At 38.2% G+C, this 14,147-nt stretch overlaps 1 protein-coding gene across 2 annotated transcripts in view; it reads right to left on the reverse strand.

Moving 5' to 3' along the window:
* Positions 1 to 14,147, reverse strand: part of RTN3 (reticulon 3) — a 48,764-nt gene that overhangs the window by 9,386 nt on the left and 25,231 nt on the right. The window lies entirely within an intron of this gene.

The raw sequence follows: 14,147 nt of genomic DNA on the forward strand, positions 1-14,147 counted from the left end.
TGTGCTTCGGCGGAATAAGGAGAACAAGGACCCCAAATGTGGCAACGGGGAGACAGCGGACGATCTGATCGAAGCTGTTCAGCGGAGGGATGGGAGCAGGAGCGATCAGAGGGGGTTGAAGAGAGCGATTAGTTGTGACACACCGCGGCAATGGGAGAGAAAACGCTTAAGACGTGTGTCCGTGAAGGGGAGTAGAGGCACTTGGAGCACGCGGGAATTTTTAAGGCTGGAAAACACTAAGGCATGCTTCCATGCAGAAACGAACAGGAAGAAGAAGTGGGGCAGGGCAGTGAAGTCCAGGACAGAGGGATGAAGACTCAAAGCCCAGGCCGCCTCTTGTAACACAGTGCTGAGGACGAAGAGAGAGAGGCTGAGGATGAAGAGAGAGAGGCCTGTTCTGAGACCTGAAGTTTGGAAGAAGAGGGATTTCTTTCTGAAAGCTTCTATTTTCTCAAAAAGGAGCTGAGGTCATTAGTTGGGGCGGGGTGGGCGTAATGGGGCAAAGAAGGGTTATATAGAGAGAAAAAGATATAAAATGATTATTTCAGAAAACTGAGAAAGTGTCTTAAAGTTCTTAGAAGGAAACACAATATATCTTTGTGATCTTTGGCAGCAACGGTTTCTCAGATGACACCAAACACAAGTGACAAAAAAATAAAGATAAATTGGACTATATCAAAATTAAAATCCTTTGTGCTATAAACGGTACCAAGAAAAGTGTCAAGAAAACTCAGAAAATGACGCTGTATTTTCAATTCTATATCTGGTAAAGTATTTTCATCCATATATATAAAGAATTATAACTCAACTAAAAAAAATTAGCCCAAATGAAAAATGAACAAAGGATTAAAAGATGCTCAGCATCACTGGTCATCAGGGAAATGCAGATCAAACCCACAATGAATCCACTAGGACGGCTAAAATAAAGAATGCAGTAAACAAATACACGTAGGAACCTACATTCCTAGTGGGAATGAAAAATGATGTGGCAGCTCTAAAAAACAATTTGATGGCTCCTCAAAAAGTTAAACATAGTTATTATATGACCCAACAATTATACTTAGGCAAATGACCAAGAAAATAAAATTAGCACATATGACAACACAAAAAATAGTGTATACCAATGTTCACAGAAGCATTACTCATGACAGCCCCCAAGTAAAAACAATCCAAACATCCATCAACTGACGAATGCGCAAATATAATAAAAGGTAGTACACCTATACAATGGGGTTATTATTCAGTAATAAAAGGGAATGAAGTTCTGACACTACATGCTACAACATGAATAAAGCATAAAGTTTGAAAACATGAGGCTAAATAAAAGAAGCCAATTACAAAAGACCACATGTTATATGATTCCATTTATATTAAACATCCAGAATAAGCCAATCTACAGAGACAGAAAGTCAATTATTAGGTGTTCAGGGCTGTGGTGATGGTGGAAAGTGGGGAGGGGTTGCTAACAGGTATGGGCTTCTTTTTGGTGGGGGGACTAAAATGTCCTAAAATTGGACAGTGGTAATGATAAAGAACATTTGGCTGTACACTTTAAATGTATGTGAACTGTGTCTCAATTAAGGTATAAAAATCCAAACAGATCTGTAATTATACTCAGGGATTTCAACACCCCTCTCCCAATAATTGGGAGAAAGAGGAGATGGACAGTCAATAAGGATTAGAAGACTTGAACACCCTTATCCAATATGACATGTATGGAACACTCCACCCAACAATAAAATACATTCTTTTCAGGTACACATGGAACATGTATTTACCACAATAAAACAAATCCTGGGACATAAAACAGCCCTGACAAATCTGAAAGGGCTCAAGTCACTTTCATATGTTTTCTGACTACATTAGGAACACTAACAGAAAGATCTTGGGAAAACGCTTGATATCTGTCAACTAAACTCCACACTTCTAAAGAACCCATGAATAAAAAAGAAAAATCAAAGTATTTTGGACTGAGTGAAAGTCAGAATTTGTGATTGTGGAAGGGAGGGGGTATTAAGGGGACTAAATGGTAACAGACAAACAATACAAAAAAAAATAAATAAAAATTTGTGGGCTCCAACTAGAACAGCACATAGTATAGAAGTGCCTCTATTAGAAAAGAAAGATGACAAACCAGCATCTGAGTCTCAACCTCACAAAGCTAGAAAAAGAACAACTCGAACCAAGGAAACAGAAGAAAAGAAATAATAAAAATCAGAGCAAAAATCAATAAAACAGATAACCGTAAAAGAGAGAAAAATAAAAAAAATACACACAAAGTTAGTTCTTTGAGAATAGCAATAAGATAAAACTCTAGCTAACTGATCAAGAACAAGCGAAATACACAAATTGCCAATATCAAGAATGAAAGAAACAAAACCACTATAGATTCTACAGACATTATAAAGAGAAGGGAATATTGTCAACACAGTGACGCCAATAAATTAAGGTAATTTAGACGAAGTGAACAAATCCCTCCAAAGATACAAGCTATCACAGCTCACTCAAGAAACAGAGAAACTGGAAGCATTTGAGATCTTGCTCCTTGGCATATGTTGTCAGTTTGGCTCAAATAAACTCATAAAAAAAAAAGAAAGAAAAAGAAATAGATAAACCGAATAGTCCTATATCTACTAAAGAAATAAAACTTATAGATAAAATGATTCCCACATAGAAAACTTTAGGCCCAAATGGCACCACTGGGGAATTCTGCCAAATATTAAACAAGAAATATTGCCACTCTATATAAATTCTTCCAGAAAAATAAAGAGATGGTAATATTTCCCAATATATTTTTTCAGTCCAGCATTGCCCTGATTCCAAAATAAGACAAAAAAACTTCACAGGAAAACTACAGACTAATATTACTCATGAAAAAGATACAAAAGTTCTTAACCAAAATTCAGCAAATTATAGCCAACAATATGTAGAAAGAATATAACATGACCAAGTGGGTCTTTTTTATTTTTTTTACAAAAACGCAAGATTGGTTTAACCTTCATAAATTATTCAATATAATCCATCATATCAACAAACTAAAAAAGAATAACCATATGATCATCTTAAAGATACAGAAAAGGCATTTAACAAAAATCCAATATCCCTTCAGATAAAACCCTCAGCAAGCTAGGTTATAGAAAAAATGTCCTCTACTTGATAACGGGAATCTACAAGGAACCTAGAGCTACCATACTTAATAAAAGACAAGGATGTTCTCCTCAGCACTTCTATTAAACATTATATTAGAGGTTCTAGTCAGTACAGTAAGTCAAGAAAAAGGCTTGCAAACTAGAAAGGAAGAAGTAAAACTGTCATTATTCACGGATGCATGATTACCTATGCAGAAAATCTGATGGAACCTACCAAAAAAAGCTGCTAGAACTAATGTTAGTTTAGCAATGTGGTGGAACATACAAAATTATATTTCCACATATTAGTATTTACAACTCAGAAATAGTTTAAAATACCACTTAAAATAACATGAAAATATAACAAGATTTAGGCATAAATCTAGCCCAAGGTATAAAAGACCCATACACCGAAATCTATAGAACATTGCTGAGAAACTAATAAAGTACTCAATTAATAGAATGTTATATTGTCTTCATGAGTTAAAAGACTAAAAATTGCTAAGATGTTAACTGTCCCCAAACTTATCTATAATTCTGTAATTCCAATCAGACTTTTTATAGGTTTGTTTTTTGTAGAAATGGACAAACTAATTCTAAAATTACTATGGAAATTCAAAAGACCTACTGCTGTGTATCAATACATTTAAAGTCTTGTACTATACTAATTATGCCTTCTAGAACTTAAACGTTTTATTTATTTATATTTAGAGAGGGGGAGGGAGGGCGATAGAGAGAGAAACATCATTGTGTGGTTGCCTCTCACACATTCCCAACTGGGTGCCTGGCCCACAACCCAGGCATGTGCCCTGACTGGGAATCGAACCGGCAACCCTTTCGTTTACAGGCTGGCACTCAATCCACTGAGCTACACCAACCAGGGCCTAATTATGCTTTTATTTCTTAGAATCCATTTCAATACATAACAGACTCTTTTTATAACTTTATGTAAGTAAAATCAATCGTTTCTCAGTGAAATTAATTATTTTGCTAATAGAAAGCACATCAAAAAATGTAGTCACCAAGTGTTTATACCGCTAGTAGAATTATGAGTAATTCCTTCCTTTTATTTTTCAAATCTTCTATAGTGTGATGTTATCACTTATTTAAAAACTTAAAAGGATGTCTAACTCTGGCCCATAATAGAAGATGCCAGCTGCAGCAGTACTCTTCTTCCACCAAAAGAGGGCGCTAACACACCCAATGGGAATCTCAAGGTTAAGGAAAAAGATACTGGTCCCTGGCATTTCAAGAGAGAACACAGCAAACCTGTTGACTCTACCCATTGATTTTTACTACTGAATTTTGGGAAAGCCTTTGATTTGACTCCAACTTCAGCCATTACCAAAGGTCAATCGTGCCTTTTTTTTTTTTTTTTTAAAGAAGGGGAGGGAGGGAGGAAGAGGGAAAGAAACATTGGTCAGCTGCCTCCTGCACACGCCCCGACCAGGACCAAACCTGCAACCTAGACATGTGTCCTGACAGGGACTTGAAAACAGCCATCTTTTGCTTTGCAGGTCGATGCCCAACAAGCCACATGGGTAAGGGGCAAAGGCCAATTGTCTTTAATCTGCTCTCCCAAGTATAAACCCAATCTACTTGAGCTTGCATGTAATTAAGGTTCAATATATACTTAGTGTTTTTTCTTTGATGTAAAATTTACACACCATGAAATACATAGTACATTCACTGAGTTTGAACACATGCATACACAAGGTCTGTCCAGAAGGTATCCAGCCATGTAATATGAAAAACAGAGACACTGAAGAAGATACAAGAAACATTGTAAATAGGACAATGACACCTCAAGCCCTTTCAAAGTAGGCACCTTGGGACCTCACATAGTTCTCCCAATCGCCATCAGCTGCCCTCTTGCATTTTCCTGAATCTCATCGATGGTCTGAAATCTCTTCCTTTTCAAAGGTGGTTTTAGTTTTGGGAAATAGCCAGAAGAAGTTGCAGGGTGCCAAATCTGGGCTGTAGGGTAGCCGAGTCACCTGGGTGATTCAATGTTTTGCCAAAAAACTCTGCACAAGATGTGATGCCTGAGCTGGCTCATTGTCGTGATGAAGCTGCTAATCACCAGTTGCCCATAGCTGTGGACTTCTGAATCATTCAAATAGTTTACATGCAGGAATGTCCAAGCTTAACACAAAATGTAATGCAGATTCGTTGCTCTACTCGCTCAGTCATTTTGAATGTGACGGCCACACAATACACATGCTCACTCAATGGCGTCTACTGACCCCACAGACTAGTACAGTGAAACCGTCATTGTTCACACATGCGCATTCCAGTCCCCTCGCCTTGGATGTCACATTACATTGATGTCATGCAAACCGTTCTCGTTATATAACAACGGCTGGACTTTTTTCGGACAGACCTTGTATCTACGTAACCTTAACAAGCTAGAGAACATAACCACCACCTCCAAAAGTTTCATGCTCCTTCCCAATCAATACCCCAAGAGGTAACCACTGCTCTGACTCCTTTCTCTGCACAGAAGTTTGCTTGTTCTAGAATTTCACTTAAATGGAATCATGCAGTATGAATGATTTTTGTACTGCTTCATTAACTTGGCATAATTTCTGAGTTATCCATATTTCTGCAAGATAATTAGCTATACCACAGGTTATCTATTCCCATAGACAGCCGGCTCTTTCCAGCTTTGAGCTATTGATAAAACAAAACTGCTGTGAGCATATATACATATATGTGTCTTTGTAGGACATGTTTTTATTTCTCAGCAGTAGCGTTGCTAGGCCATGGGGTACGTAGGTGCATGTTTAGTTCTAAAAAAAGAAAAAGAAAAACCAACCTTTCTCCAAAGTTATTTTATTTTACATTCTTACCAATAGTTTATAAATTTTAGCTGTTCCACAACCTTGCCAATATTAGGTGTCGCCAGCCTTTAGTTTTAGCCATTCAGGTGAATATGCAGTGTCATCTTATTTTGATTTTAATTATATGAAGATCCATGATGTTGAACACATTTTCATTGGCTTATTGGTCATCTGTATATCTTCTTTTGTGAGATGTCGGTATATTTTCTGCCCTATTTCTTCTATTGTGTTGTTTGTCCTTTTATTGTTGGACTGTAGTTTTTAGTATTTCCTGGATAACAGTCCTCATCAGATGTTTTGTAAGTATTGTACTTCCTCCCAGTCAATGGCTGGCCTATTAGTGATGTCTTTTAATGAGCAAGTTTCAATGCTGATGAAGTCTAATTTATTGATTTAGTTCATGCCCAGTGCATTCTGTGACCTAAGAACTCTTTGCTTACCCCCAAATCATGAAGGTATTTTCCTATGCTTTCTTCTAAAAGTTTTATGGTTTTATTAATAGTTTTTATGTTCAGGTCTCTGACCCATTTTGAATTAATTTTTGTATATCATGGGAAGTAGAGATTGCGGTAGGCAGAATGCTTGACCTTTGGTGTACACGTCCTACGTAATACTTCCTTTTGGCCCCAAACGTGAGCAGAATCTGTGAATATCACGGGATAGTCACTCTTCGTTTACATTTCAGTTATATAAGATCCCGAAGCAGAGTAAAGAGGAACTCTCCCGATAACTTTGAAAAAGGAAACTACCACGTTGTGAGAGGGCCATGAGACTAGGCTCTGAATGCAGTCTCTAGGAGTTAAGCATGACCCCAGGAACTGAACTCTGCCAAGGAATCAGTGAGCCTGCAAGAGAACCGCGAGCCTCAGATGAGATCACAACCCTGGTTCACGTGTATCGAGAGTCTGAGTGGAGGATCCAGCTAACCGGTGCACAGGCTCCTGATTCACGAAAACTGTGAGGTAAGGTTGTAGTGTTTTAAGTTGCTCAATTTGTGGTAATTTGTTATTTCTGAATTGTTTCTTTGATCTATCTGTTGACTCTTGCAAGTATCACAGTCTTTATTGAAATTCTATAATGTCTTGATGTGAGTATTCAAAGTCCTCCAGTTTTGTTCCTTTTCAAGATGGCTTTGTATTTGTTAGGTTCTATATTTCCATAGACATTTTTGAATGAGCCTATCAATTTCTAAAAAAACAAAACAAAACAAAAACCCAAAACAAACAAAAAAATTGTTCTGGGACTTTGTTTTGAACCCACAGATGAATTTGGGTAGGACTGAGATGTTAATATTGATGCTTCCAATCCATGAACATAGCATAGCTCTCCTCCCAAGACAGTGCTTTAGCTTCTCTCTGCAGTTTTGTGGTTTTTAGTGTAGAGGTCTCGCACATTTTTTTGTTGATTTTATTCCTATTTTATGATTTTGATGCTATTGTAAATAAAACTTTTTTAAAAATTTTATTACTGATTATTCACTGCTAGTTTTATTAACCTAATATCCTGCAACCTTGCGAAATTTGCTTATTCCTCCTACTAGTTGTTTTGTAGAGTCCTTAGGGTTTTCTATGTAAACAACCATGTCATCTCCAAATTAAAGACAGTTTAACAACTTCTTTTCCAGTCTTCATTCCTTTTTATTTCTATTTCTTGTTGTAATTCAATGGGTAGGAACTCCAGTGTGATGTTGAATACAAATGGCCAATGTGAGCATCCTTGCCTCACCCAATTTTAGGGGGAAAAGTGTTCAATAATTGGCATGAAATACGTCAGCTGCGCTTTTCAATAATGCCGTTTTTAAATTTATTTTTAACCAGTTAAGGATACTGGGCTTTTTCACAGTCAATTGAAATAACCACCCAGTTTTTCTTTTATTATGTTAATGTGGTGAATTACTGTATGCTGACAAATTTCCAATCTTAAAACAAGTTTGTATTCCTGGAACAAACCCCACTTAGCCATTATGCATTAACCGTTTGATATACTGCTGACTTGCTAATATTTTGTTAAATTTTTCATTTTAATATGTTCATGAGGGATATTAGTCTATAATTTTTTTTTCTAATGTTTTTGTCCAGTTTTGGTGTTACTATTTACTAGTCTATTAGTTAGAAAGTTTCCTCTTCTTTTTCCTTAAATGCCTGGAAAATTCCCCTAGTAAAACTTTAGGGCCAGGACATTTTTTGGTAACATTTTTGATAACAAATTTAATAAAAATTGTGTTAGCTTTGGCAAGTTGCATTTTTTCAAGAAGTTTGTCCATTTCATCTAAATTGATAAATTTGTTGGCATAAAGTTGTTCATAATATTCTATTATCCTTTTAATATCTGTAGGGTCTTCTTAAGTGATAACCCCCTTTTCATGCTCGATATTGGTGGTTTATTTTCTTTTTTCCTTGATTAATCAAGAAATCAACTTTGTTGGTCTTCTCCAAAAACCAAATTTTGGCATTGTTATTTTTTTATTTCACTGATTTCTGCTCTTATCTTTGTAATTTCCTTCTAATTACTTTGCTCTTCTTTTTCTAGCTTAAAAAAAAAAGATTTTATTTATTTATCTTTTAGAGAGGGGAAGGGAGGGGGAAAGAAAGGGAGAGAAACATCGATGTGCAAGAGATACATTGGTCGATTACCTCTCACACGCCCCCAATTGAGGACCTGGCCTGCAACCCAGGCATGTGCCCTGACTGGGAATCGAACCAGAGACCTTTTGGTTCATAGGTCAGCACTCAATCCACACCAGCCAGGGCTTTTTCTAGCTTTTTAAGTTGAAACATTCAATCACTGGAGTTATATATTTTTCTTTTCTAACCTAAGTATTTAGAGCTATAAGTTTCCCTTGCAGCACTGTGTTCCACAAGTTTGATATACTGTATTTTCATTATCATTCAGTTTAAAATATTTAAATTTTTTTCTTGTGATTTCATTAAGCTACAGATTATGGAAAAGTGTCTTTGTTTAAGTTCCAAATATTTGGGAATTTTCCTTGGTATCTTATTCTCCTTGTTTTAACTTTTAATTTCATTATGGTCTTAGAACATATTTTGTATTATCTTAATCATTTAAAGTTACAGAGTTGTTTTCCGACCTAGCATATTGTCTAACTGGTGAATGTATAGCTTGTACAATTGGAAAACAACTAGAGGCTGATAGATTTTACTAAAGTAGTTCATATTTTAAAAGATTTATTCATAAAGTAAGACAATTTTAAAAGCTTTTCAATTCTGAAACCACAAAGGAAGACCTGCCAGCTTCTTGGTCGAATTATACTGGTCTTCCTTAATTATCACCTAAAAAAATCTCCTAATCATAGGATTTGGTCAGTGACAAATATCTTCAACTTCCATAGCCCTTTTCACCTCTCAGGTTAGGTTAAGTAACTCGGCTGAGAATTACTAATTAGTATTTACACAGAACTTTATTTACTACAACACTATACAGCCAGCAAAACAATTATCACCACGTTAACAACGGAAGACGCTGAACCAGCTGGGCCGGTTGTCTAAGGTTACACTGAAGCAGGAACTTGCCAGAATTAGACGCGGGTTCTTGTAGCCTAATTCCCATACGCCTCGTCACTCAGAAGAACTATTTGTAAGAATTCTAACAACTCATGATGAAACCTAAGATATAGAGAGTCAGAGAATCATATTATTAAAATGATAGTAAAGGTCATCTACTTCAACAGCCTTACTTTAGAGATAAGGAAATTGAATCCTCAAAAGGTGATGAGACTTAACCGTTCAATATCACACTTCTAGACATAGTACGGCAACAATGAGAAATAAGCAATGCTAAATCCAAGTCCATAATCTTCAATTACTAGGGAATAACAGCTATCCTTTACTGCCATTTTAAATCTTTGAGTTTATAAAAAGCCTGGATGCTGTTTGTCACTGATAATTAACAATTCATTCACTTCGTTAACAATTAATTAATCAACAAATAATTATCCAGTCAGGTCCTATACTTGGTACTAAATGAATATTTACTATGTTCTAGGCACTGCATTATACCTACATGTTCTGTTTCTTTTCTTTTCTTTTCTTTTTAGAGATATTATTTATTTTAAAGAGAAGGGAAGGGAGGAAGACAGGGAGAGACACATCAATGTGCGAGAGAGAGAGAGAGAGAGAGAGAGAGAAACATCAATGGGGTGCCTCTGCAACTCCCCAAACTGAGGACCCGGCCCGCAACCCAGGCATGCGCCCTGACTGGGAATGGAACTGGCAACCCTTCGGCACTCTGAGCCACACCAGCAGCTAGGGACAGCATTTTCACATTTAGTCCTCACAATACTTTATAAATTACTATCTCTGTTTTAAGGAACAAAACTTAGGAAGATCAAGTTAGCTGCCCATGGTCTTTAGTCAGGAAATGCCTTTATAATAAAAGGTAAAGGGTGCCCCTCTGGCACAGCAGCCACTGAAGAACAGCAGCAATGGCTCTGTGGTACCCGACGGCCTTGGGCCTCAACAAGGGTTGCAAGGTGACCACGAATGTCAGGAAGCTGAGGCACAGCTGGGGACACAGGCACCTCACCAGGCACACCAAGTTAGTGCAAATTATTAAGGGACAGGATCGAGAGGTGTCTGATTCGCTCCTTTTGAGGGGCACCCCCACCAGCGGAGCTGAGCTGCAATGAGGACAAGAAACCAGCTGCTAAGGACCGAGCCCCCCCCCCCCCCGCTTTGTGCATAATAAAGCCTTACAGGCAAGTGGTATAACCACACTTCTATGCTTGTAATAACACAAATATCATTTTCATTTGAAATACAGTCTTCCCTCACTTATCGTGGGTATTACGTTCTAGATGCCCCCGCGATAGGTGAAAATCTGCGAGGTAGGAATCTTACATTTATTTTAGTATTTATATATATTTTAAGGCTTTATAAACTCTTCCCACACACTTATAAACCGTTCCCAGCCCCTTATTAATCTTTCCCACACTTTTATAAACACTACTTACGTTCTTAAACATAGTCTACACTCTTAAACCTACGTAACTTTAACAACATACATAAACAGTACCACAAAATCCCCCAATATAGCAAAAATCCCGCAATAAATAATTAAATATATTTTTAAAAATCCGGCGATACAGTGAGGCCGTGATAAGTGAACTGTGATATGGAGAGGGACTGCTGTATAACTCCCTTCATAATTTCATTTGGAAAAAAGAGATCTATTGCTAAGAGTTCGAAAAACAATAGATCCCTACATAGCACCTAACACTGACCATAAAGGAAGTACAGAACTTGGTATCAGATTAGAGGTTGGTGGTTCCTTTTGGAGGGCCTTAAATATCTTTTTCATCTTACACTTTCCAAGACCTCAGAACAGACAGCATTCGAAGTAATTTAACTGAAGGCCAATTGCTAGAAAAGTAATCTTTCAAATAAATAGAGCTAAGAAAAGGGCTTCTAGTACCATATTATGAGTTTGGCCTGAAGAATATTAAATAAGGTCTAAAGTAGAAGAACATATGAGGTCTCTTAAGTATTAATCACAAAATAGGATCACAATACAGGTTACCTACTTTCAGAGCATAGTATCTCTACGGTATAATATCAAATTAATTAAAAGTTTCATTTACTGTCTATCCCAGCAGGAATTCCTTTATCTTTGATTGCCAAATAGATTTCACAAGGCCCACAGCAAAAAACCCAAGTGCTAAGTAGTACTATTTTGGAGATTTAAAAATCAGCTTTGTAAATAACTAAGAGCCTAATGATATTGTTAAAAGTAGCATTCACCCTTGGGTCAACCTACAAGGAAAGAAGAACCTAGAAAAAACTGGAGTGTAGAAAATATTTTAGGAAAATGTTAATTGTAACAAGTGGTCTATTGCTTTGGGAAATATTTGTATAAGAAAACCAAATCAAGCAATCGCTAAGGAAAAAAAGAAAAGAAAAAGAAAGAAAAAACTATCTTTCCCCAGTATACAGTGTAAACAGTTACCTGAGAAGTCTGTCAGAAGTCTTGCTAGGACATGCTTGTTTACCAGTTCGGTCTTGCTAAGGCTGGAAATAACATCTACATTAGTAGCTTCTTTCATAGCGGGGCTTTTGGAAATCCCAAGATCAGATCCCTTGACATCTGTGTGTTCTAGGACATCACGTGACCTCTGTGGCTGAGAAGATTCTGGAGCAAATGTGAACGTCTGTTTGAGTCTTTCTTCAGAAGGAGATTCTACTTTGTGCAGGGCAGGAGTGGACTTCTCACCCTGCCTTTCACTCAGTTCTTTAAGGGCTTTGATTGTGAGCTGTTCCTGCTCTAAGTCAAGAGATGCTACTGAAGTACCTTGGGTGGGGAAAACACCCAGCAGCTCACGTCCACTTACTTCTTTGCTTTGTTGAGAGTAGTTACTTTTCACGTCTTTAATTTCAGAACCACCTGACTCACTGCCATACAGGACTTCTACGGGAAGAGCTGTTCTGAAGTGCGCAGTCTTCTCTGAGGTCGCTTCAGATGCGCTTCCTTCACCCTTATCTACTCCTCCTTTCTCCCCAGTTTCTGTAAAGGCTGCTAGCAGGTCCTCTGGGGAAGAGTCATCTATATCTTTAATACTTTTCTCATGTAATGACTCCAAATGGGCAGAGGCTGTCACATTTAGTGACAATTCTGTCTCATTAAAAACACCCGATGATGCTGCGGCAGGGAGTTTTGGGTCCTTTCCAGGAATAGTATCGCGCCTTCTGTCTGACCGCTTCACATCTCCTGACACGACATTCATATCAGGCGCTTGGGAACCCGCTGCCATGCCAGCTGGACGCCTTGCAAGAACATCAGGCTTGACTTGGGGCTCAGAGTCACTGACTGACCCTTCAAAGCTTTCAGATGTTCTAGTTTCCCTGTTACAACTGCGAATCTCTTTGACTTCTTTTTCATCTGCTTTTACAACAGCACGTGGAACGGAAACAGGTTTCTCAGCCTGAATTTTGTTACTTTCAAATAAAACACTGGCTGTGAGGTCCTCTATTACTGTGTCGTCAGACTCCCCAGAACTATCAGCCTCCGTCGCTTCTCCCAACGCAGAGCTCTGCCAGTCCATCTCACCTTTCAGGAGGCCATCAGGTAAAACCACTTTCGCTGTGGCCACTCCAGAACCCGAAGAGACACGTTTCTCAAACGGAGATCCAGGTAACCCTGGAAGCGTGTCACCTTGTTCCGGCACACTGCCTCGTACATCTTTGCTACTGACATCCGTTGTGGAATCAAGACAGTCTGGTATAGGTTTTTCAATGACAGCATTTTCTTGTGGGGGAGAGTCCCCTGTTGATTTAGCAATGGGAGTGCTCCCATTAATAGAGCATACGGGAATTTTCTGATGAGTGTTAGTTTTAAGATTTACAACAGGAATTTCTGAATTATATTCACTCTTGTCAAGTCCTGTAGTTTTCGTGATGTAGTCAGCTTTACCGTTCTGCTGTCTCACTTGGGGAACCAAATCCCAAGTCAGGATTTCATTAGTGAAGTTATGCATATCACTCACACATCTAGACACCTCTTCCAATGCTGCAGTCGTGTGTGAAAACTGTCTCGTGAGCAACGCAGAGGTTGGGTAACGCCCTGCCTCTTTATTTCTTAGTGGAAAAACTTTGTCATTAGACTCTGAAATGTCTGCAGATGATTCTCTATCAGCGTGCATTGCCCAGCTACCAAAATCATTTGCGCTCTCCTTATATGCGTCTTTATATTCTTTGTCAAATGCTGCTTTGTCAATAATTACTTCAAATGGTGATTCAGGGGAATCCTTCTCAGTAATACCACCTCCTGAAACTTTGGATGAGGATAAGGAGTATGCACAAATGCCTTCTGCCTTCAGCTGCTCAGTGGGTGGTTTCTGGGCTGTTAGCAAAGTGAACTTGTCATCAGCACCCAAGGCTGTTTTGTCATTCCTACTTAGTATCTCATTTGGGGTCCCGGACTCTTGGTCTTTATTTATCTGGTCCTCCATCTGAACAACCTCCTTTGAGAGAAGAGCAGGATGATCTGGGAAACTGGCAGGAATGGAAGGACGGTTACAGCGACCTGCTTCCGCAACAGAAACTGGGGACTTGGCTCCATCTTTACTGGTCCCCGGAGGCTTTTCTGTCTTTGTCACATCTAGAAGAGCCAAGCAATCTTTTCCTTCTTTGGTTAAAATAGGCTGGCTGCCTAACACTTTGCTTTG

The sequence above is a fragment of the Furipterus horrens genome, unplaced genomic scaffold, assembly GCF_987537825.1.
Source record: "Furipterus horrens unplaced genomic scaffold, mFurHor1.1.pri manual_scaffold_2, whole genome shotgun sequence".
In the NCBI taxonomy this organism is placed as follows: Eukaryota; Metazoa; Chordata; class Mammalia; order Chiroptera; family Furipteridae; genus Furipterus; species Furipterus horrens.